Genomic DNA, 27,052 nt, shown 5'->3' with positions numbered 1-27,052 from the left:
TCCCCTTTCTTTTCCCCACTGGTAAACAACCACTAGTTTGTTCTCTGTGTCTGCTTCTTTTTTGTTTTACTCACTAGTTTGTTGTAGTTTTTTTAGGTTCCACATATAAGTGATGTCACACAGTATTTGTCTTTCTCTGTCTGAGTTATTTCAGAACTTAGCATAATGCCCTCCAAGTCCATCCATGTTGCTGCAAGTGGCAAAATTTCATTCTTTTTTATGGCTGAATATTATTTCATGGACACTTAGGTTGCTTCCATATGCTGGCAATTGTAAATAATGCTGCTATGAACATTGGGGTGCATGAATCTTTAATACTAACTTTTAGCACTTCCTATGTACCAGGAAATGTGCTACATGCTTTAAGTATGTAATCTCATTTTCTCCTCATAAGAGCTACTTAAGATCAGTATTGTATTCATCCCATTTTATAATTAGCTGAGAATATAAGTGGCAGAGCCAGGATATAAATCAGGTCTATTTGATGCCACAACCCATGCTCTTAACCACTCTGGATCACTACCTAACATACGTATTTCCATGTTGAAAGGACACCCCTCCCTTCAAGTCCCATGAATACTCCCACCTTACTCCCTCTCTCTCAGCTCCGTCCTTGACTCTCTAATATTAAAATATCTCTTGACATAACAAAATGTGTTAGAAGGAGCTGCTGGTGACTACTACTTCCTTAGTCCACCAGTTCCAACTGGAAGGTTGTGTTGGGGAACATTAGAGATCAGCTGTCCCTCACCAGACCCTACCGGAGCTGAATGTGCCTGCCCTTGGTTCATTAAGGTGACCTACCAACTGCTGCATTGGCAAAATGCCCCTGCTTATCCCATATCCGCTGGATGACATATCTGAAGTTATCTGGACAGCTCTGTGTGTGAGGGGAGATATAACAGGGTTAATCAATTTCTAAACTCTTTCTTAGAATTTTATGGAGAGTCATAAAGAACTTCAGAAGAAGAAAATCACAGCTACCTACCCACTCTCCTAATGACAGCCTAGCTCTTCCCAGAGAAGAAATTTCCCATTTCTGGGTGTGAATGTAATTTTCTCTGCTTTGGAGCCCTACCCTCTAATCTAGGGAAGCTGACATTTTCCATTCTGTAATAGGGTGAAGACATTGGTTTGATGATTTTCTTTTGCCAGAAGCTCTTTTTATTTCATGGTATATGGTAGCCCATGCTACATCTGCTCTGATTGCCAACAGCTTCATCATCCTCTGGGGACTCTTTACAAAGACAATGGGTCTATAACTATAAAACCATCCCTGAGTCCCTCTTATTACAAGAATTTCATACCCTTAGACTTTCTCTGGGAGTATGCTTGTCACCTGATTGGGGTCACTGATTTATGTATTTGAATAAACATACCTTACCTTATGTGTAATTTTGTACTATTCCAAGTAGTTATATGCTTCCTTTGGAAGCATAAAGTAAGCAGGGTAAATACCATTGTATAGTATTCTTTAAAGGGAATCCAGTTTGGAGTGGAAGCAATATTAGAATTCAGGTCTCCCTACTCTTAACATTGTGGAGACTCTACTACATCATATTGCTTGAATAAGGTACAAACAGGTTGTCCCCACTTCCCTAGACATTGCAGTATTAGTATACTATTTTTTTCTTTATCAATTAAGAGACTCTGAGGCTCCTAGAGTTCTGGCTGAGGAACTGTAGCCACCTAGAAACAACTGGACATTTGGAGAGGCCACAGGAAGAGCTGCTGCAGGGTTCAGGGAACTATCTGGGTAACACAATGTCAGTGTTGTTAAGTTTTCTTGGGTCTCTTCTGTGCCATAGTAGCCAATAATACCTCACCTTTATCTGTTACTTACCACATACCAGGCAGAGTGCCATGTGCCTCATTTACTCCTCCCAATAACCCCATGAGGTAGGTAGTATTTCTAATCTTTATTTTTCATGCTCTTAACCACTCGAGTCTACTGCCACCCCAGTATTACAATATTAGAGACTTTCTAAGAGTTCAGTGACAAAGACTAGTATTGAGAAGTTGATTCATTTGTGTTTTCCTCCCTCTTATCTGATTTCTATTTTTTAAAACAGCTTTATTGAGATATAAGTCACACAATATAATTCAGCCATTTAAAGTATAAAATTCAATGGGTTCTCTTTTAGTATATTCACAAAGTTGTTCAACCATCAATTTTAGAATACTTCCATCACCTCCAAAATAACTGATCTCTCAATTTGGTGGTATTTTATTTATTTTTAGTAGAGAGTTGGATCTGGCCTCATTCCAAATCCATCCTGGCCAAAGATCTAGAGCAGGGGTGGGGGGGGGGTCACAAACTCAAAAGCTTCAGGGACCAAGTAGACAACATCAAAAAGTGACCCAGCATCAACACTGGAGGGGACCATGGCAAATCAGGAGCCTGCCTTCTAAAAGGGAGCAGCTGCAACTGAGCCACGTTGGAATGTGGACTCAGTTACATTTCAATAAGTCAGAAATATGGAATTTTATATAAAATTTCCTGATTATTTTTTTTGCATGACAGCAACTGAAATTGAATTAAAAAAATAACTATGTGGGAAAAACAAAAAATATCTGTGGGCCGGATTCAAATCCTGGGTTACTGGTTTGTGACCTCTGCATTCGAGAAACAAGGAAACCCTCCGGTTTCAGTCTTCTTGACACTATCCTCTCCTACCACTTGCCCATCTATCAAATTGTAATTAAAGTTCTCTGGCCTTAGGGATTTGATTTGAGTATGGTTTTGCCCTGTTGTAAGGATATGGAAAAGATAGCTTCTTGGAGTGCCACAGAAGTAACCTTTCCTTCCTACAGGTCCATTTTATATCTGTGCTCATCTCTCTGAAAAGAGACCTGAATGGTATATCCCTCGTGATTTTCAAGAAAGAAAGACTCTAATAGGTTTATCCTTTTGGGGATCCTAACCTGATGCCCAGACTCCAGATGTCCCTAGGAGTCATTCTGAAGCAAAGTGCTTATAGGTCTTTCAGCCTCTGATTGTGTTTCTAACATCAGGACAACCTGATTTGCTACAGAGCATCTGGCACTGACATGTGTCCTCCTCCTTTGGATCATGCTGTCAACCAGGTGCTATCACCTGCTTTTCACCATGTCGGTTAATTCCAGGGGATGCATTTATATAAAACCTACCTTAAATGTTAAGAATTAGAAATAGTGTGCACAAAATCCCTAGCATAGTTTGTGGCCCTTGGCAGGTGTTCATTAAAAAACACAAGTACTGATTATAATCCTCCTGAGGTTTGAGAGAAAACAGGGATTTCTGGTGAGAGGAAAAAATAGGAGCTTTTGGACAGCCTGCCCTGCCAACAACAGAAATGCAGTTTCTGAAATGCCAGTGCCCATCTGCAGAAATAAGTAAATAGGTATGGCCCTTCCTCAACCTGGGCCTCACCTGGCCCCTATATCCCTTTTTCCTAGCACACATGAGAACACATGGCTCCAATTAGAATACTAGCTAGTGTTATGAATGTTTGGGTTGCTAAGCCCACCTGGTGGAAAGAACATTAGCCTGGCACTGAACTCAGCCCAGCCACTGCATCCATCCTCCTGGCAAGTCATATACAAGTGCTGTTCCTGAAGGTACATACCCCACAGACATCAGCTCTGCAGCAATAAAAACTGTAATTTTAAGCAAAAGCATGGACCTTTTTACCCACTATGTTCAATGCTGAATGATTGAAATAAGATAGACAGACAGGAAGGTGTTGTGGGTTAAATTTTGTCCCCCGCAAGAGATATGTTGAAGTCATAAGCCTTGGTACCTGTGAATTCAGTCATATTTGGAAATAAGGTCTTTGAAAATGTAATCAAGTTAAAATGAGGTCATACTGGAGTAGGGTGGGCCTTTAATCCAGTATGACTGGTGTCCTTGTAAGAAAAGGAGAAAAGACACAGAGATAGACATACACAGATGGAAGACAGCCATGTGAAGACAATGATGCACAGAGGGAAGGCTACCATGTGACTAGGAATGCAGACATCGGAGTTTTGTAGCTACAAGCCAAGGAACACCAAGGATTGCTGGTGACAACCAGAAGCTAGGAGAGCCTGGCCCTGCCAACACCTTAACTTTGGACTCCAAGCCTCCAAGATTGTAAGAGAGTAAATTTCTATTGTTTTAAGGTATGCAGTTTGTGGTACCTTATTACAACAGCCCTAGGAATCTAATACAGGAGGTATAGTAGAAGGAGCATGCCCTTGAAAGTCAGACAAATCTGTGTTCAAATTCTGACTCATCCACTTTCTAACTGTGGACTTGGGCAGATTATTTAACATCTCTGAACCTCTGTTTACTCATCAGTAAAAAAGAATAACACTACCTCATAGGGTTATAATGAGCATTAAATAAAATACTTAAAGTTGAAAGGGTCTATCACTTAAAAGTGATTATATACATTTCTGGAAAGCAATTTGGTATAAAAATACATAAAAGCTTCACATGTGCATACCCTACGATCCACTGATTTCTAAGGTATATATGCAATAGTCATTTCTAAAGTATATGCCTACTCCTAAGCATATACCCAACAGAAATGCATAAAGTGTTCATAGCAGCAACATTCATGATTGAAAAAGTAATAGTCACATGCCCATTAACAGTAAAGTGAATAAGTAAATTGTGATATATTCACACAATAAAATACTATACAGCAATTAAAATCAATGCTCTATAACTATAAATATTACAAACGTTGAATGAAAGAGGCCCCCAAAATAACTACATACTCTATGATTCCAAATAATTTTTAAATCTGGCAAAACTAATATAGACTGTTGAAAGTCCTGATAGTGCTTACCCTTGGGAGGAAGTAGTAATTGAAAGAGGTATGTGGGAGGCTTTTGAGGTGCTGGTAACATTCTATTTCTAGGTCTTGTTGTTGTTGGTTATATGGGTGTGTTCACTTTGTGAAAATCTGTCAAGTTGTACACTTATGTGCATTTTTCTGTATGTACATTACACTTCAATAAAAATGTTTCAAAATTTATATCATTTGAACTAGTAACTGCACATTTAAAAAGATATCCTAAGAGAAAAACAAATATATGTCTGAGAATAGTCAGCATAGTAATACATGTAATAGATAGTACAGGGAAAATTATGCTAATATCAGATAGAAGAGTCATGGTTTAATCAATTATGATTTACCCACATAACAGAATATTAGGTGACAAAGAGTTTTATATCCAGTCCTTCAATGGGGAAGTCTTACTTTTTAACAATTCTCATAGGCTGGTAGTTAAAGGAATCTTAAAGATAGGTGCAACCTCTTACTTTGTGCCTGGTTTTTATTTTTTTTAATGTATAAGGAGAGAAAGTAATTTGCCTAAGAAATGTGTCTCCCCAAGTCAACTTGTATTCAAATCAAGACCAGACGAAAAATTAAAGTGGAGTGAATTAGGATTGGGCTACATTCTATTTGGACTTGAAGAAAAATAGAGCATCCAGTCATCTGGGAGATAGCAAGAATTTTAACTTACATAGAATATTCAATAAATAGTGCTAGAAAAACTGGCTACCCATTTGGAAAAGAAATACAGGTAGATCACTATTTTACTTCTTACAACAGAATAAAGTCCAGATAGACCAAAGAGGATAACTGTAAAAGCAGTAGAAGAGAACATGGGAGAATTTAAAAAATAGTTTTGGAATGTGGAAGGGCCCTGTAAATAAGACTCAAACCCCTGAAAACTTAAGGCAAAAGACTGATAAATTCGACTATAAAAAATTTAAAATTTCTTTATGCAAAAATTAATACTATGAGAAAAATCCATAGACAAATTAAAATCTGAGGAAAAAAAGGTTTAAAAATATGGTAGAGGACAAATTACCTTAATAATAAAGAGCTTTTACAAATCCAAAGAAACTATCACAACCCGATTTTTTTAAATGGGGACAGGAAATGAATGAGAAATTCACAGAAAAATACAAATGACACATGACAAAAAGCTAAACTCATAATAGAACTTATCATAGGCCAAGTACTATTCTAAGTGATTTACACATTTGAGTCTCACAGCAACCCTAAAAGTAGGTACTGACATGATTCTCATAGCCAAGGAAACTGAGACACAGAGGCCATACAGTTGATAAATAATAGTGCTGGAGTTTGAACTTATATTTAATTGTACATACCCTTTTACTGTTGGATATTTTTACCATGTGCACGCATACATTATTTTTCAATTAAAAATAATGCCACTAACAAAAAATTACATGGAATGTTGAATTATTCAATATGATCTAAATGAATGAGTCCAGATTCAGATTTAACTAATAGTTATTACAACATAATACGAATGAGGTTTTATTCTAAGCACTATCATAAACATCTATGAACTGGGTAAATTGGGAAGGCAGACTCAATAAAGTGTACTTTTATGTCTTTTGCTCAATAGCTATAGGAGAAAACCCACACTTTCTTATTTGCTATTAGATTGCAGAAGAATAGTTGATATAGTTCTTTGTTGTTGATACAACTCCCTATTTCATTTTTTCTCAACAATTGTAACAGCTACCATTTACGAAGTTCCTACTTTGTGTCAAATGCTGCAATTTATGATTCCTATTTAATACTAACAACCCTATGAGGCAGACACTATTCTAACCTTTACTTGTAGAAGAGAGCTCTAAGCCTCAGAGAAATTAAGTAATTTACTCAAGGACACAACCCAGGTCTATTTGTTTATAAACCCCTAATAATAACTACTATATGATTTTACATTCCTAATTTTAGGGAAAAGAAATAACAGGTACCATTTAATGGGGAGCTTACTATCTTCTTTGAATGGTACTAAACACTTTACACGAATTATTGCATTTAATGTTCATAATAACCCCATGAGGTAGCATAACAACTATTGTTATTCCTTTTGAGAGATAAATGAACTGAAGCAGAGTGACATGTCTACAATTATTCAGCTAATAAGTGAAATAGGCAGGGTTTGAACAGGGTTATCTGTATGGCTTAAACTTTGTGTTCTTTAATCTACATCATACAGCCTGATAGAATGACTGAATAAATTTTTTAAAAAAAGATCAAACTGTATGCTGCCTACAAGAGACTCACTTCAGCTTCAAGGACACACACAGACTCAAAGTGAAGGGATAGAAAAAGATATTCCACACAATATAAACCAAAAGAGAGCAAGGGTAGCTATACTTACATCAGACAAAATAGAAGTTAAGTCAAAAACTGTTAACAAGAGATAAAGGAGGCCATTATATAATGATAAAGGGGTAAATTCATCAAGAAGACATAACAGTTATAAATAAATATGTACCCAACGTTGGAGAACCTAAATATATTAAGCAAATAATAACAGATCTGCAAGACAACAATACAGTAATAATAGGCATTTGAAATAGGCATTTCAAAACCCCTCTTTCAACAATGGTTAGATCATCTAGACAGAAAATCAATAAGAAAACATTGAACTTGAACTATATTTAAACCAAATAGTTCTAACAGAGATATAGAGAACATTCCATCCAAGAGTAGCAGAATACACATTCTTCTCAAGGGCATATGGAACATTCGCCAGGATAGATCATATGTTAGGTTACAAAACAAATCTCAGTAAATTCAAAAAGACTGAAATTATACCAAGTATATTTTCCAACCACAATGTTATGAAACTAGAAATTAATACCAGGAAGAAAACTGGAAAATTCACAATTTGATGGAAATTAAACAACACACTCTTGAACAACCAATAGATCTAAAAAGGAATTGAAAGATACATTTAAAAAATATATTGCAACAAACAAAAATGGAAGTACAACAAACCAAAACTTATGGATTGCAGAAAAAGCAGTGCTTAGCAGGAAGTTTAAAGTGATAAATGACTATATAAAAAAAAGAGAAAGATCTCAAACAAACAACCTAACTTTATGCCTCAAGGAACTAACAAACAAGAAAAAACTAAGCCCAAAGGTAGCAGAAGGAACATCATGCAGAAATAAATGAAATAGAAACTAGAAAAACAATAGAAAAGATCAACAAAACTAAGAGTCAGTTTTTTAAGAAGATAAAATTGACAAACCTTTAGCTAGACTTATCAATTAAAAAAAAGGACTCAAAATTATAAAGGATAAAGGAAACATTACAAATGATAACCATAGAAATGCAGAGGATCATAAAAGACTACTATAAACAATTATATGCTAACAAATTAAACAGTCTACAAGAAATGGATACTGTCCTTGAAACATAAAACCTACAAAGTGTGAGTCATGAAGAAATAGAAAATTTGAACAGACCAATAACAAGGAGATTAAATCAGTAATCAAAAACCTCAACAAAGATAATGATCAAATGGCTTCACAAGCAAATTCTATCAAACATTTAAAGAATTAATGTCAAATATTCTGAAACTCTTCCAAAAAAATTGAAGAGGGGGGAATACTCCCAAACCCATTTTATGAGGCCAGCATTACCCTGATATTAAAGATAAGGGTAGTATAAGAAAATAAAACTATAGGCCAATATCCATGATAAATATAATGCAAAATTTCTCAACACAATGCAAGCAAACCTAATTTAACAGCACATTAAAAGGATCATACACTATGATCAAGTGGAATTTATCTTTAGGATGCAAGGATGGCTCAATATATGCAAATCAATTAATGTGATACACCACATTAATGGAATAAAAGGCAAAAATCATATGATCATCTCAATAGATGCAGAACAAGCATTTGACAAAATTCAACATTATTTCATGATAAAAACTCTCAATAAATTCGATACAGAAGGAACATATCTCAACATGGTAAAGGCCACATATGACAAACCTATAGCTAACATTATACTCAACAGTAAAAGGCTGAAAGCTTTCCCTCTAAAATAAATTACAAGACAAGGGTGCTGTTTTCACCAAACCTATTCAACATAGTACTGGAAGCCCTAGCCACAGCAACTAGGCAAGAAAAAAAAATAAAAGGCATCCAAATCAGAAAAGGGGAAGTAAAATTGTCTCTGTTTGCTAACAACATGATCTTGTATATAAAATATCCTAAAGACTCCACCAAAAAACTGTTAGACCTAATTAACAAATTCAGTAAGGTTTCAGGATACAAAATCAACATACAAAAATCAGTTACATTTCTATACACTAATAATGAACTATTTGGAAAAGAAATAAAGCAATTCCATTTTACAATAGCATCAAAAACAATAAAATACTTAGGATAAATTTAACCAAAGAAGTGAAAAATCTATACGTACATCAAAACTATAAGACATTCATGAAAGAAGGGAGACATGAATAGAAAGAAATCTCATGTTCATTAATCAGAAGAGTTAAAATTGTTAAAATGTTCATCCTACCCAGAGCCATCTATAGATTCAATATAATCCCTATCAAAACTCCAATAGCGGGCTTCCCTGGTGGCGCAGTAGTTGAGAGTCTGCCTGCTGATGCAGGGGACACAGGTTCATGCCCCGGTCCAGGAAGATCCCACATGCCGTGGAGTGGCTGGGCCCGTGAGCCATGGCCGCTGAGCCTGTGCGGCCGGAGCCTGTGCTCTGCAACAGGAGAGGCCATAACAGTGAGAGGCCCGTGTACCAGAAAACAAAACAAAAACAAAAACAAAAAAACTCCAATAGCATCTTTCACAGAAGTAGAAAAAAAAAGTCCGAAAATTTATATGAGGGACCTCCCTGGTGGCACAATGGTTAAGACTCCATGCTCCCAATGCTGGGGGTCCAGGTTCAATCCCTGCTCAGGGAACTAGATCCCACATGCATGCCACAACTAAGAGTTTGCATGCCACAACTAAGGAGCTGGTGAGCCGCAACTAAGGAGCCCGCCTGTCCCAACTAAGACCGGGCACAACCAAACAAATAAAAATAAATAAATAAAATTTATATGAAACCACAAAAGACCCTGAATAGCCAAAGCAATCCTGACAAAGAAGAACAAAGCTGAAGCCATCATACTTCCTGATTTCAAAATATATTACAAAGCTATAGTAATCAGGTACATGAAAAGGTGTTCCATATCACTAATCATCAGGGAAATTCAAATCAAAACCACAATGGGATATCACCTAACACTTGTTAGAATGGCTATTATCAAAAAGACAAGAGATAAAAAATGCTGGCAAGGATGTGGAGAAAATGGAACCCTGGTGCACTGTTGGTAGAAATGTAAATCGATATAGCCACTTTGTCTTTTTTTTTTTTTTTTTTTTTTTGGCTGTCCCACACGGCATGCAGGATCTTAGTTCCCTGACCAGGGATCAAACCCGTGTCCCCTGCAGTGGAAGCATGAAGTCCCAACCACTGGACCACCAGGGAAGTCTCGAGATAGCCACTTTGGAAAAAAGAATGGAGGTTCCTCAAAAAATTAAAAGTAGAACTACCATATGATCCAGCAATCGCACATCTGGGTATATATTCGAAGATGAAATCACTATCTTGAAAAGATATCTGCACTCCCAGGTTCACTGCAGCATTACTAAGACATGAAAATAACCTAAGCATTCACTGGTGGATGAATGGATTTTTTAAAATGTGGTATATATATGCAATGAAATATTATTCAGCCAGAAAATAGAAGGAAATCTCTGCCATTCACAGCAACATGAATGAACCTTGAGGGCACTATGCTAAGTGAAATAAGTCAGACAGAGGAAGGCAAATACGTATGATCTCACTTACACATGGAATTCAAAAACATGAAATTCATAGAAAGAGACTAGACTGGTGGTTATCAGGGGCTGAGAGTTGGGGGATATGGGAATATGTTGGTCAAAGTGTACACACTTCCAGTTATAAGATGAATAAGTTACCGTGATCTAATGTAGAGTATGATGACTATAATTAACAATACTGTTATTGTATACTTGAAAGTTGCTATGAGAGTAGAGCTTTAATGTTCTCACTATAACAATAATAATAAAATGGTAATTATAGAGGTAAGGGATGTGTTAACTAACTTTATTTTGGTAAGCATTTACAATATATACATGTATCTAATCATCACACTACATTATCCACCTCTGCAAGCATATACAAATATATGAACCACCCCCTTTACTGCTATTAACATAAATACTTGAGTGGACTACAAGTTTGCTGTTCAGATCAAGTGATATAATATAAATAAAAGTGTTCCATAAACCATAATGCCAAATACCAAGTGTATTGTTATAATAAGTGACAAAGCCCCTAGAATGTTTGCATGTAAGTCTCCGTGTTCTCAGCTTTTAGAGGGAAAAATCATGCTGGCTATCTCTTGAAAATATAACAAAAGTAAAGTGACATTAAATAAAATGTAGGTGGGCTAACACAAGGACAAACAGTAATAGCTCACATATGCATGGTGTTTTTACTTTTTTCAAAGCACCTTCTCAGCCATTACCTCACTTGATCCACAAAACAACCTTATGAGCTAAGTAGGTATTAACCTTTGGAAGTATTCTTTTTAAAAATGATGATTAGCGACGTAGAGAATGGATTTGAGGACATGGGGAGGGGGAAGGGTAACTTGAGACGAAGTGAGAGAGTGACATGGACATATATACACTACCAAATGTGAAATAGCTAGCTAGTGGGAAGCAGCTGCATAGCACAGGGAGATCAGCTCCGTGCTTTGTGACCACCTAGAGGGGTGGGATAGGGAGGGTGGGAGGGAGACGCAAGAGGGAGGGGATATGGGGATATATGTATACATATAGCTGATTCACTTTGTTATACAGCAGAAACTAACACAACAATGTAAAGCAATTACACTCCAAAAAAGGTGTTAAAAAAAATGATGGTTAGCAACTTGTCTGAGGGAACACATTTTATTGGTAGGGATCAAAACTCCTAAATCCAGCATACTGAATTAGAATCTCTATGAGTTTTTTACTAATTTTCTATTACCGCTATAACAAATTATTACAAACTCAGTGATTTAACACAAATTTATTATCTCACAGTTCTGGCGGTCAGAAGTGTAAAATGAGTCTCAGTGGGCTAAAAATCAAGATGTCAGCAGGGCTGTGTTCCTTTTGGAAGCTCTAGGGTATAATGTTTCCTTGCCTTTTCCAGTTTAGAGAGGCTGCCTATATTCCTTAGCTCATGGCCCCTTCTTCCATCATCAAAGCCAGAAATTGCATCATTCTGATCTCTGATTCTGTCATCACATCTCCTTCTCTGATTCTGAGTCTCTTGCATCCTTCTTTTACTTTAAAGGACCTTTGTGGTTACACTGGGCCCACCTGGATAATCCCCATCTCATCCTTAATGTAATCATATCTGCAAAGCCCCTTTTACCACATAAGGTAACATATTCCCAGGTTCTGGGGATTAGGATGTGGACATCTTTGGGCTGGGGGTGCATTATTCTGCCTACCGCAGGTAAGTCCCAAGAATCTGCATTTTAACATTCTGCAGGTGATTCTGATGTAGGAACACAACAGTAGACCAGTGGTCTCTGAACTTCATGGATTGTGTACCCAAATCTGTAAACGAATTTAGTACTAATTATATACATATATATATATATATATATATATATATATGAAGAGAAGTAAAAAAGGATGAGATGAAAAAAATTCAACAATAAGAAGTTCTAAAACTTTCTTTCCATATCCCAACTCATTGTCTCATGCAGTCCTTGGGTTGACTCCTACTTTGGAGAATAGTATGGTAGACCAGGGTCAGCAAACTTTTCTTGTGAAGAGCTGTAGAGTGAATATATTAGACTTTATGGTCTATACAGTCTCTACTGTAAATACTTAAGTCTGCCATTGTAGCATAAAAGCAGCCATAGACAATATGTAAATAAATGGGCATGGCTGCCATAATAAAACTTTATTTACAAAAACAAGCAGTAGACTGGTTTTGGCTTGCAGACCATAGTTTGCCATAGGCTATTAGCTATACTATTATTTTTATGCCTATATTTTTTTGCCCAGAGAATTCATTTCTACTGTGATACTTTACTGTGGCAGGGAGCGGGGGGTGGGGAGTTGCATATTTTCCCAAGGCCACATCCACAAACATGACCATGAGTCTTAGGAAGTGGCAGTTGAGACTTGGAATTGTAGTCCAACCACTGCTCCTAGCCCACTGTCCATTCACCTTGTTTCCCCTTCCTGATATACCTCTTCCTGCCACATCCTCTTCCAGATGTTGGAATGAAAAGCCAGACAGACTTAAAAGCTCTAGGAGTAGCTCTAGGAGTTATTGAGTTTGCACTGAGGAGAAATAGCCATTATTTTTTTCCTACCAAAAATACTGCTTCTCCCTCCAAAGCTACTTATTTTCCATAGGTGCAGATGTAATTACAGAGGACAAGAGTCAACAAAGAAGTAAGATGAAAGGACTGATGGAGTTTGTAGTCACCATCTTTAGAGCTTAGGAAAGTATATTGTATTGAGAATTAGTGAGATGTTGTTTTCTCGTTTTTAACTGAAGGCTTGGTCTGGAATGGCTTCACACGGAAGCAGGAGAAATTTAGGATAGGCACTGATATTGAGAGGGTAAAACAGTAGGCTTTTTGGGGAGATGGGATCCTTTATGTTACTTTGGCCTGTTGGGATCCAGAGACTCTTGCCTCCCAGTGGTATATAATCAAATCTCAGAGTCAAAGAAATCTTAGAATTCATCAAGCCTGCTTCTTCCCTGTTGGAGAAATCATTTTTTCATCAGCCTTGACAGAAGTCTTTCATTATCTCCTATTATGAGAGACTCAATATTTCATTGAATATCTCATACCCCTCTTCTTGCAAGAATTTTTTTTTGGCTTACATTGAGCCAAAATATGCCTCCTGTAACCTCCCTACTCTCTGCCTATTGGCTCTGGTTGTTTCTCATGGAGCCACACAGAATAAGCATAATTCCTCTTCTTCAAGGTTAAAAAAAAGTCTTTGAAAAAGTGCATTCTATCTTTCTTGCTTTATCTCCTCCAGACTAAAGATTCTGTATATTCAGTCATTCCCCATATGAAATAGTTTCCATTGCCTTTCCAATCCTGGCTATGGCCACATTTATTATGTATTTGTTAAGCAGAATTGGTTGTTTTACTCCAGATGAAATCAAATTACCAATAGCTGATACTTTTTGAATGTTACTAAGTGTCAGATATAGTATTAAGCCATATATATAAATAAATATATATATATGCATTATTTGATTTAATCTTCCAGTTTTTCCATAAAATAGGTGCTGTTATTATCTAACTTTACACATGAAGAAACTGAGACAGAAAAAACGTGAATTACCTAAGGTCACACAGCTGGTAAATGCTAGAGCTGGGATGTGAGCCAAGTCTGATTCCAAAGCCCATGCTCCACATTATTAATCTATATATAACTACTGAAGCCAACGAGGGGTTTTACCCAGACACGTACCATAGTTAGCTCATATTAAGCTTATAGGCAACTATAAGCCTTTAATAAATCAACAAATAAACAACAATTAAAGAAATCCAGAACTTTCTTCAACTGAACTCTTGGCAAGCTAGTTCTCCCCCATCCTTTAACTTGAGTAAATTATTTTTTAATGTAATTTTGTTCAACTTTACACTTATCCTTGTTGAGCTTCATTTTATTAGTTCTGAGCAATCATTTTCACCTGTTACATTAGCAACTAGCTATTCCTTCTTTATCACCTCCAGATTTTCCAGAAGTTCCTTCTATGTCATCAAAGACATTTCATAAAAATATTGGCAACAACAGGGCCCAGTACACTTACAATGGAAATGGCATGGAGCAGACATCAGAAGAATTTGGTTTTAGGACAGCACTTACCACTTAAGGCCTGTGTCCTCGCAACTTAAGCTCTCTGAGCCCAGTTTTATTTTTCAAAAAGTGGTAATATTGTTGTTCCCACCTACTTAATAGAATTATTGAGAGTATCAAATAAGATAATGTACATGAGGATGCACAGTAAAGGATATGCTATACAAATTAAAAATAAAAGTATGTACTGGTGGTGGGTGGTGGGTGGGGGCTGGGAGGGTAGACTGTGGACTCACGAGCACTATAAAAGTATGTATTAGCAATGGACCATAAAGGACTCTAGAGGGTGCAACCTGTGGCTGTCATAGTTCAAATCCCTCTGCTACTTATTAGCTCTGAGAGCATAAGCAAGTCACTTAACTCTTCTGAACCTCAGTATTTTCATCTGTAATATGGGGATAATAATAGCTGGGAATCATTCTCTACAACTCTTTAAAGTGTTCTAACATCCTTGCATTTTCTGTTAAAAGATAGAAGAGCTCACTAATATTAGACTTTGATAAGTCAAGAAAAAAATGTTGTAATCTCTAGGTGAGCCATTAAAACAATATGTGATAACAATAATAGAGGGGAAAAAATGAAAAAAAAAACTCCAAAAGAAGACAAGAAGCAACAACAACAAACTTGAAACAGATTAGATATAAGAAAGAAAATTTGATACTAGATTTATACCCAAATAAATCAGAAGTCATACCAAAAATAAATGGGCTATAATCCTATTAAAATATAAGAATTATCAAACTGGATTTGAAAGAAAACAAAACAAGTGTAAGTTCCTAACAAGAGACCCATCTAAATTATAATGATACAGAAAGGTTAAAAGTTAAATGACAGAACATGCTATAGCATGCAAACACTAACCAAATAAAAGTTGGTTAGCTATATTAATGTCACAAAAGTAAACTTTAAGGAAATAAGAATTATTAAAGATACAGCTGCATTTCAAAATTATAAAAGGTTAATAAAAACCAACTTCACAAATAGAGTGAGTTTTAACACACCTTTCCTATAAAATGATAGAACAAGCAAAAAATCAGCAAAGACATGGAATTTTTTAAAAAAGTAGCAAGGTTGTGGAATATTTGAACAACAGTATTAACCAAATTAATCTGACATTTATAGATCACTACCCATCAACTGCAGAATACACATTCTTTCCAAGTCCACGTGGGCCATCCACCAAAATCGACACTATGTTGAAGCAAAACGTAAATCTCAAATATTTCAAAGATTGAAATCATACAGGATAGGTTCTGACACAGTAGAAATAAGTAATGACTAACAAAAAGATAACTAGAATGTTTCCATATGATAGAAAATTAAGAAATACACTTCTAAATAACACAAGGGTCAAAGAAAACATAACAATGAAAAATAGAAGACATTCTTAATTAAATGACAGTGAAAATTCTACATATCTTAACATCTGGGATGCAGGTAAATCCATTCTTATGGGAAAAATGTATAGTCTTAGAAAGCATATATGTATTAGAAAAGAGGAAATGTTGAGAATGAGTGATCTAAGTATCCATGTCAAGAAACTATAAACAGAATAGTTAGGTCAAAGAAAGAGGAAGGAAATAATAAAGACAACAGCAAAGATTAAATGAATAAAAGTATATAATTAGAAGGATAAACAAAGCCAAAATTTTGTTCTTTGAAAAGATTAATAAAATCGATATGCATTGGTAATAATGATCAAGAAAAAAAAGAAAGAAGCTACAAATTACTAGAGTGACCATACATTCCTGGTTTAGCATCCTCTTTCATTTGCAAAAATATTCAATTCTGGATGATAAATTATGGTCATCCTGCAAATACTAGAAATCAGAAATCAAAAGGGTACCTTAATGTAGAATATTCTCTATAATGCCTCCATCCTCTTTATTTTTCACCAAGACCTGTTTATTTTGATTATCCCCTTTATCTTCACTGCTACAACCTTAGCCTAAGTTACCAATTATCTGTCATCTAGTTAGTGCAATTCAGCCTTCTAAAGTGTCTCCCTTCCTCCAGCCTTACACCCATCAATTCTGTTCTCTACTTGCAACCGAAGTGATCTTTTTAAATGAAAAAAAACAATCAGGTTGCTCCCAGGATAGGGCTGTTAGATTTAGCAAATAAAATTACAGAATTTCCTGTTAAATTTGGATTTCAGATAAACAACAAACAGTGTTTTAGCATATGTAGGTATCATGCAATATTTGGGACATATTTATATTAAAATTTATGTTGTTTTCTGAAATTCAAATATGACTGGATGTTCTATATTTTACCTGGCAACCCTACCCCAAGACGAAAACCCCTCAATGGTTCCCATTGTTCTTTTAAAAAATTTTATTATGGTAAGAAGACTTAACAGATTCATCTTCGTAATGAATTTTTAGGTGTACAATGCATTATCAACTATTGGTACAATGTTATAGAGCAGATCTCTCAAGTTTATTGATCAAGCTTAACTTAAATTATTCAATATCTATCCATTGATTAGTAACTCCCCTCTTCCTCCACCCACCCCTGATCCCTGGCAACCACCATTCCACTCCCTGATTTTGTGAATTTGATAATTTTAGATACCTAATATAAGTGGAATAACGCAGTATTTGTCTTTCTGACTGGCTTATTTCACTTAGCATAAAGTACCCAAGGTTTATCCAGGTTGCTGCATATTGCAGAATTTCCTTCTTTTTTAATGCTAAAGAGTTTTCCATTTTACGTATATGCCACATTTTCTTTATCCATTCATCTTATGATGGACATTTAGATTGTTTCCACATCTTGGTCATTGTGAATAATGCTGCAATGACATGGGAGTGCAGATATTTCTTTGAGATCCTGATTTCAGTTATTTTGGATAAACACCCAGAAGTGGGATTGCTAGATCAAATGGAAGTTCTAGTTTTTATTTTTTTGAGTAACTTCCACACTATTTTCTATAGTGCCTACACTATTTTGCATTACCACCAACAGTGTGCAAGTGTTCCAATTTCTCCACATCCTTGCCAACACTTATTGTCATTTTTTTTAATAATGGCCATACTGATAGGTGTGAGGTAATATCTCATTGTGATTTTGATTTATATTTCCCTGATGATTAGTGACATTGAGCATTTTTTCATATTCCTTTTGGCCACTTTTAAGTCTTGAGAAATGTCTATTTAAGCCTTTCCCCCATTTTAAAATCAGGTTATTAGTTTTTTGCTATTGAGTTGTATGAGTTCCTTATATATTTTGGATATTAACCCCTTATTTAGACATATGGTTTACAAATATTTTCTTCCATTGTGTAGGTTACCTTTTCACTGTTGATTATTTCCTTTGCTGCATTGATTATTTTCCTTTCCTTTTATTTGATTTGCTTTCCTTTGAAGAAGTTTTTTAGCTTGATGTAGTCACATATTTTTGTTTTTGTTGTTGCCTATGCCTTTAGTGTCATATCCATGAAATCATTACCGAGACCAATGTTATGAATCTTTCCTCCTATGTTTTCTTGTAGGAGTTTTACAGTTGTAGGTCTTACATTTAAGTCTTTCATACATATTGAGTTGATTTTTGTGTGTAGTGTAAGACAGTGGTCCACTTTCATTCTCTTGTGTGTGAATATCCAGTTTTCCTAACACCATTTGTTGAAGAAACTATCCTTATGAATGAGGAATATATTAAAAATATGTTCAACTTAGAACAGGGGTTACAGATACAAAGACCAACAGAGATCAGGAAGGTAAAATAAAACAGTAAGTTGGGTGAGACAAATAAAACTCTTGACTCTTTGGCTTTGATATGTTTTCTTATTTTTGATAGAGATACACGTACAAAAATTTCACTTTCCTTTTAAAACTGTAAAAGAACAACAGCAGTACAAATAGGATGATAAATGGTAACTGACGTTCACCTCAATGCTATAGGAAGTAGAGGGGGCCTCATAAACTGAAGAGTCAATGCCCCACATAAAGAGTAAACCAGCCACACAAGGCATGATAATAAATGGCAGTTACTTTTGGCCTCAGTGCCAGGAAGAAAATGGGAAGAGGTAACGATGGGAGTGGTAAAGGGGAGAGCCCAGCCTAAAAGGGAGTGTCACTCTTTCGAACCAGCTTGTTGATCCCTTGTGGAAATGAGGGGCTCTTGCTTTCTGATATTATGATTCTTTTAGAGAAGCTGGAAATATGGATATTTGTGTGAGATCTCTTGATTTTCAAATGCTGGTAACTAATTCAATTTTTAAAAAAACAAGTACTGAAAAAGAAAAAAATATTAAACAAACACTGTCCTGATCAGACAGACATAATTATAAGCTGGGTTGACGCTTGGGCTATTTGTGACCTCTGAATCGAGTTACATTTAACACAGTTCTGGCTTTCACCCATCAGAAGAGATGGAACAAACAAACAAACAAGACCCAGGGGAAAAACAAAACAAAACAAGTATTGGTCCAGGAAGTGAGAAGAGAAAAGATTTCTCAGAATCCAAGAGTGGACAGAGCATCAAGGAAAAGACATATGAGAAGCACTGTATGAAAGAAAATAGTCACAAATACATCAAACATCATCCCTGAATGGTACTTGAGAGATTGTATAGTTCAACCTCTTAATTTAACAGATGACACACTTAAAATACAGAGGTTAAGTGGGTTGCTCAAAGTCAAACAGCCAGCTAGTTCTGTTTGATCTCATGATTCTCAATATAGTACTCTTTCTACTAAACCATGCTTTCTTTAGAGGGTCAGTTCCGTGAACCTGTTAATAAACCAACTTTGGGAAAAGAAATGATGAATGTCTCTCAGCAATTCAACTGACATGTCTTTGTTTTTCTTTATGTAGATGGCTGTGAAACACCTGACTGTGACTAAACTTTGTGGTCCCCGGGCACAAGAGACAGCTATATGAATTGTAGTCTAAAGCCAACTTGGTGGGCCAAGTAAATGAAAAAATGTCCCTAAGAGTAAAATTCTGAGCATTCAGTTTTGGCTGGGAATGAGGTGACGGCTGCAAAGGGGTGGAATGCCTTTATTCCAACCATATCTATATGAAACCAAGAAGCTGAGTCTCTTCCACTTAAGTACTTCAGAAGCCTAAGAATGAGTTCTGAGTTGAACAGGGTAAAGTGTGATTTCAGAAGCCTTAAAATACTGTTCATGCCACATACTAAGTTACTCAAAACAAATTCAAGACGTTTTCTTCTGTGAAATCCTTTCACAGCTCCCTGCTTCCTTTCCTTTATTTAGCACACTTTCATTTTCAAGAAAGCCTGCTGCAAAATTTTTTCTCCACCCTTCCTTAAAGCTATCTCATTCTTCAAATCCTGGCCATTATCTGATTCCTTATCCTAGAGGTACCATTACATAGTACTGTCATCTGTCTCTCTCTTTTTTTGCTAATAGAGGTTATTTATTCTTAAGCCATCAAGGTCTAGAGTTTTGAGGTTTTCTCTTCCTCTTTGTCACAATGATTCACTCACAGATTTCCCAACAACGAGCTGCAAGTTCACTAAGGAATGGATAATGTGATGCAAGCATAGCTCCTGCCATCAAGACAGATCTGTGCTCCAGAATCCCAGCTCAGGCTCACTAATCAAGGACTTGCCTCTGAAAACTTAGGAATGGACAGTGGTCAGAAAGCACATGCAAATGTCAGTATAATATGAATAAACATAAGCACAAACTGTCTTAGGAGCCAGCATTTTTTACACACACCCACACACATACAAACAGACACTCACAATGATAATTCAGGAAGGAGATGAGCTAAACCTCAGTTGAATGGCTTAATCAATCAATGATTTCTTGATAAATAACATATATTTGGAAGAAATCATACCTAGAGAATGAGAAGGTATGTTTTGTGTCTCTAAAGACCTTACCTTCTGTATGAGAAAATGAAAAATTACCAAGCATGAAATAATCAGATATTTAGCAATTAAACCATGAGGTGTACTGAAGAAGTACAAAAGGAGCTTACAAGGTAGAGAGGTCAGTGTGTTCTGAAGCAGTAGGCAAAGGCTTCATGGAGGAAGAGAGGCTTGAGCTGGACCTTGAGGGATAGTGAGGACTTGGATGGGTGGAAAAGAGGATACACCAAGCTAGAACAGTAGGCATAGGAGCAGGAACAGGAAGATAGAATATAGAGAAGAGATCATCCAGAATGAGGCTAAAAGTTCATATAGGTGAGTAGCAAGACATAAAGAGTACATAAAAAAAGATAGGATAAGTATCTTAAAAGTCAGGCAGAAGACTGTATTTAATGTGTCAGGCAACAAAGAGTTATTGTAAGTTCTTACACAAGGATATGAGTTGATAAGAGTATTTAAGGAATAATATTTTGGCTGTAATGTCCAGCAGGGTTAGATGGAAGAAAGAAAGCTTGTTAGGAGGATGTGGTATTAATGCAGATGTGGGGTGAAGGCAATTAGCTTTCAGAAAAAGAGGATAATTAAGAGTTACCTAGAATAAAAGAATATTACAACTAGAAAAAAAGTTCAGAAGTTATCTAATCAAACTTCTTCAATTTATACATGATGAAATTAAAGCTAAGAAAGTGTAAGTAATTTCTCTAAGGTTACCTAGTCAGGTAGCAGCAAAGTAGGGACTAGAATCTAGGCCTTTTGACACTGTAACAGGTGCACTTTACAAAACACCAAACTTCTGAATTTTAAATGAGAGCAAGATATCTAAGTGGAATTCTCCCTAGGCAGTAGTAGATATGATACAGACATTCAAGAAACTAAATACTTAAGATGTTATCAGAAGGGATGGTACCCGGACTCAAAATCACACATGAGCTCTGAGAGGGAGAATGTAAAGACAAGAACAGAGATACCCAAATTAAGGGGTGTGTGGAACAAGAGTAGGGGGATAATCAAGAGGATGTCACAGAAACCAAGAGAAAGGAGATTTTTCAGAATAAAGAATGGGAAACTTTCACTTTGAGTCAAGATGAAATAAAAGGAACTGGATTTACTCTCCTGACTGAAACAACTAAAACCATAGACAAAACATAAAACAGTTCTCAAGATATTAGACATCAGGGAATAAAATGCAGTGATCCCTGAGAGATGGAGGACAAACAAGGGGAGCTCTATGATTGCCCCAGCTTACTGCCTTTGGAGTATTTCCAAGCTACAGTACAAGGAGCAGGAAGCCAGGCAAAGTTTGAGTCCCCTTGATTTGAAGAGACAAAGCTAAGGATCTGGGGAGACCAAGGCAACTTGGGTTTGCAGCACAGAGTACCAAAGAGAAGAGACCTACACAAAAAGAGAACCATGCGGATCTACAGATGGTCTCCTCAAGTGTTCAGCTAAGTACTGATCAGCATATGTGTGTGCTGAACCATCTGAAATGATTAGGCATAAGAGTGCTTAATGCTCAAACAGGCTGAGAATAGTATCTGTTGCCACTCGTCAGACTACAAAAACTCAGGATTCACAGATCATTGGGTAGAACACACAGAGAAGTCTTACCCTAGTAATGGGAATAATTAGCCCTAGACTAAGCACAGCTGCAATCGCAACTACCAAATCTCCAAAACAAACCCAAAGGGATTATTCTGTTTCAAAGTACATATCTGAGAACAAAGCTCAAGAATATTTATAGGAATACAAAAATGTTCAACACCCAACAAAGTAAAATTCACAATGTTTGTCTTCCAAAGGAAGATTGCCAGGCATGCAAAGCACCAGGTAAATATAACTCTTAACGAGGAGGGAAAAAAATCAATTAGTCAAAATCAACACAGAAAGAATAAAGACAACCAAATTATTAGACAAGGACATTTAAAATTAACATAACTGCATTTCATATGTTGAAAAACTAGAAGATGAAACACATTAAAAAATATGAAATATAAGAAAAAAGATATGTAGGTACGTAGATATGAAAACTACAATGTCTAAGATTTTTTTAAAATGCACTGCACAGGATTAATGGCAGAGTAGATATTACAAAAGGTTAGTGAACTTGAATATATAACAATAGAAATGATAAAAAATGAAACATAAACAGAAAAAAATACTGGGATAAAATAGAACATCAGAGAGAGCTATGGGACAACAATAACTGGTTTGATATAAGTATAATTGTGGTCCCTGAAGGAGAAGAGAAAGGGGATAAACAGAAAATATATTTAAAGAAATATTGGCCAATTTTTTCAAAGTTTGATGAAAACTATAAACCCACAGATCTAAGAAGCTCAAACATCCTTTAAAAACAATAAACACAGGGATAATTACAGTAAGTCATATCAGAATTAACTTGCTTGAAACAAGTGATAAAGAAAAAATCTTACAAACAGAAAAAAAAAAAAAGGACACATTACCTACAGAGGATCAAAGATAAGAATTACAGCAGATGTATCCTCAAAAAGCAAAAAGAACACAGGAGAGTAACACCATTTTAGTATTAGAAGGAAAAAACTGTCAAACTAGAATACTTTACCTGAAGAAAATATCTCCCAAAAACAAATCAGAAATTGAGACTTTTTCAGATGTGCAAAACCAAATAATCTGCAACAAACCCATACAATAAGAAATGTAAAAGGAAGTCTTTTGTGTGGGAGAAAAATGATACTAATGGAAATACAGATTTACACAAATTAATGAAGAACCCCAGGAATAGTAACAACATTCTATTCTATTACTATTACTATTGTTAATAGTAACAACATAGGTAAATACAAAGACATTTTCTTATAATTTAAATCACTTTCAAGCATAACCAGCTGTTTGAAGCAAAAATAAAAACATGTACTTTGGAGTCTATAACATATATAGAAGTAATATGTATGACACAAATAGCAGAAAGATTGGAAGGGGAGAAAATGAAGGATACTGTTATAAGGTTCCTATACTATGTGTAAAGTGGTATAAAAACACTTGAAGACAGACTAACAAGTTAAAGATGTATATTATAAACACTAAATGCAACAAAGGGTTATAGCTAATAAGACCAAAGGATATGAAATTGAATGATAAAAATTATCCAATTTAAAAGAAGGCAGAAAAAGTTGAAAATAGGAACAAACAATAGATGGAGAAAATAGAAAACAAACAGAAAGATTTAAAATCAACCACATCAATAATCATATTAAATGTTAATGGTCTAAATACCCAAATTAAATGACAGAGAATATCAGATTGGATTTAAAAAGGTAAAATTCAACTATATGTTGCCTACAAGAAACCCACTTTAAATATAAAGACAAAAATGAAAGTAAAATGATAGAAATAGATGTAACACTAATCAAAAGAAAGCTAGTATGTCTGTATCAGACAAAGTAGATTTTAGAGCAAAGAATACACTCACAGAAAAAGAGCACCATTTAGTCATTTAATGGGGCCAATTCAACAAGACATAAGGATCCTAAGTGTTTATGCCTTAGGATTCAGTAACAGAGCTTCAGAATACATTAAAAAATACTGATAAATGTACAGGGAGAATAAAACAAATCCACAGTTATAGCCAGAGATTTAGAGACCCTTCTATCAATAATTGATAGAACAAGTAGACAGAAAATCAGTAAGGATATAGAAGGCTTGAATAATACTATTAACCAACTTGACTAAATTAGCAGTTATAAAATACTCCACCCAACAACAGCAGAAAACCATTCTTTCCAAGTACACATGGAACATTTACCAAGATGGACTCTATTCTGGGCCATAAAACAAGTAACAAAAATTTTTAAAGATTCAAGCCATATAAAGTTTGCCATATGACCATAATGGAATTAAACTAGAAACCAATAACAGAAAGATCTCTGGGAATCTGCAAATATTTGGAAAATAAATGTTAAAATTATTTTAAAAATTATAGGTCAAAGAAGAAATCGAAAGGGACAGTAATTTGAGCTGAATGAAAATAAAGTTATGCTATATTAAAATTTAAGGGATGCAACTAAATAAGCGCCTAAAGAGAGATTTATAGCATTAAAATGTTTATATTTAAAAAGTACAAAGAAATAAAATCAATAACCTCAGCTTCCACCTTAAAAACTAGAAAAGGAAGAGCAAATGCAACCTAAAATATGAAGAAAGGAAATAATAGAGAGCAGGCCAGAAATCAATAAAATAGAAAACAGAAAAAATAAGGAAAATTAGTAAAGCCAAAAACTGGTTTATTGATAGTATCAATAGAATTGGTAATCCTTTAACCAGACTCTCAAGAGACAGATAAAGACAGAGGAGAGAAAAAGAGAGAGAGAGAGAGAGAGAGAGAGAGAGAACACATAATCAACATCAGGAATGAGAGGTGACATCACTAAAGATTCTATAGATATTAAAAATAATAAGGGAATACAATGAACAAGAAGATGAACATTTGTAAATATTATGCACCCAATATAGAATATAAAAATATATATAGCAAATATTAATAGAGGTAAAGGGAGAAATTGACAGCAATACAATAATAGTAGGGGATGTTAATAATCCACATAAATCAATGGACAGATCATCCAGACAGAAAATCAATAAGGAAACATGAGCTTTAAATGACACAAATCAGATGGTCTTAACAGATACATACACAATGTTCCATCCCAAAGCAACAGAATACACATTCTTCTCAAGTGCACATGGAACATTCTACAGGATAGATCATATGATAGGCCTGAAAACAAGTCTCAATAAATTTAAGATTGAAATCATATCAAGCATCTTTTTAGACCACAATGGTATGAAATTTGAAATCACTCAAAAAAAAAGAAAACTGGAAAAATCACAAATTTGTGGAGATTAAACAATATATTACTAAACAACCAATGGGTCAAGAAAGAAAGGAGAACTTCAAAAATACCTGAGACAAATGAAAATAAAAATACAACATACCAAAAGCTACAGGATGTAGCAAAAGCAGTTCTAACAGGAAATGTGATAGCAGTACAGTCCTAGATCAAGAAATAAGGAAAATCTCTAACATGCAGTCTAACACTACATATAAAGGAACTAGAAAAGGAGGTAAAAAGCAGCCCAAAGTTAGTAGAAGGAAGAAACTAATAAAGATCAGAGAAGAAGAAAATGAAATAGAGACTCAAAAGACAATAGAAAAAATCAATGATACTAAAAGCTGGTCCTGTGAAAAGATAAAATAGATAAACATTTATCTAGACTCACTAAGGAAAAAAGAGAGGGCTCAGATAAGTAAAATCAGAAATGAAAGAGGGGAAGTTACAACTGATACCAAAGAAATGCAAAGAATCATAAGAGACTGCTATGAACAATTACAGTTAGTCCCCTACATACAAACCTTCAAGTTGTAAACTTTCAAAGATGCGAACGTGCATCTGGTTCCATCGAATCAGAACCTGTGCCATAAACATCAGGCATGAGTGAAATTGCAGCTGTCCTTCCATCTTTTATTTCTGAGGATCCTTCAGCTCTACTATTTCCAACCTGCTCTCCTTCCTCCAGTCAGTAACTCTTCTTGCCTGTTCACTCAATGCCAGCCCCTGTATGCCAGGTGTTGTACTGTACTACTGTACTTTTCAAGGTACTGTACTGTAAGATTAAAAATGTATTCTTTATTTTTCTGTTTTTTATGTATTATTCGTGTGAAAAGTATTATAAACCTATTACAGTACAGTACTATATAGCTGATTGTGTTAGTTGAGTACCTAGGCTAACTTTGTTGGACTTACAAACAAATTGGACTTACAAATGCCCTCTCAGAATGGAACTCATTCATATGTAGGGAACTTACTGTATAGGCCAACAAATTAGACAACGTAAAATAAATGGATAAATTTTCAGAAACATACAAATTTCTAAGTCTTAATCATTAAGAAAATGAAAACCTGAATAGATCAATTACTAGAAAGGAGACTGAAGCATTACTCAAAAACCTCCCAACAAACAAAAGCTCAGAATCACACTGCATCACTGGTGAATTCTACCAAGCATTCAAAGAAGATTTAGTACCTATCCCTCTCAACCTTTTCCAAAAAAATTAAAATGAGGAAATACTTCGAAACTAATTTTACAAGGCCAGCACTATCCTGATACCAAAGGCAGACAACACCACCCACAAAAAAAAAAAATTAGAGGCCAATACTCCTGATGAACATAGATGCAGAAATCCTCAACAAAATATTAGCAAACTGAATTCAACAATATACTAGAAGGATTATACACCATGATCAAGTGGCATTTATTCCAGGGATGCAAAATAATTCACCAGCTACAAATCAACCAACATGATACATAAAATTAATAAAATGAAGGATAAAAATCAAATGACCATCTCAATAGATGCCGAAAAATTAATTGACAAAATTCAACATCCTTTCATGATAAACAACTCTC

The sequence above is a fragment of the Stenella coeruleoalba genome (assembly GCF_951394435.1).
Source record: "Stenella coeruleoalba genome assembly, chromosome: X".
Lineage (NCBI taxonomy): Eukaryota > Metazoa > Chordata > Mammalia > Artiodactyla > Delphinidae > Stenella > Stenella coeruleoalba.
This window is presented reverse-complemented; position numbering follows the sequence as displayed.